Source organism: Triticum aestivum, chromosome 4B (genome assembly GCF_018294505.1).
Source record: "Triticum aestivum cultivar Chinese Spring chromosome 4B, IWGSC CS RefSeq v2.1, whole genome shotgun sequence".
In the NCBI taxonomy this organism is placed as follows: Eukaryota; Viridiplantae; Streptophyta; class Magnoliopsida; order Poales; family Poaceae; genus Triticum; species Triticum aestivum.
Genome location: NC_057804.1, coordinates 291,471,876 through 291,472,502, shown reverse-complemented (window position 1 = coordinate 291,472,502; position 627 = coordinate 291,471,876).

Here is a 627-nt window from a genome sequence, read left to right as displayed (position 1 = left end):
GTGTCACGTGCTCGTCTCGGCGTCCGTCGTCGCTACCGCGACGACGTCCGCCTCGACTCGCGTTACGCTAAGGCATGGTGGGAATGGTGTCACGTGCTCGTCTCGGCGTCCGTCGTCGCTACCGCGACGACGTTCGCCTCGACTCGCGTTACGCTAAGACAGGGTGGGAATGGTGTCACGTGCTCGTCTCGGCGTCCGTCGTCGCTACCGCGACGATGTCTGCCTCGACTCGCGTTACGCTAAGACAGGGTGGGAATGGTGTCACGTGCTCGTCTCGGCGTCCGTCGTCGCCACCGCGATGACGTCCGCCTCGACTCGTGTTACGCTAAGACAGGGTGGGAATGTTGTCACGTGCTCGTCTCGGCGTCCGTCATCGCTACCGCGACGACGTCCGCCTCGACTCGTGTTACGCTAAGACAGGGTGACAGTGGTGTCACGTGCTCGTCTCGGCGTCCGTCGTCGCTACCGCGACGACGTCTGCCTCGACTCGCGTTACGCTAAGACAGGGTGGGAATGGTGTGACGTGATTGTCTCGGCGTCCGTCGTTGCTACCGCGACGACGTCCGCCTCGACTCGCGTTACGCTAAGACAAGGTGGGAATGGTGTCATGTGCTCGTCTCGGCGTCC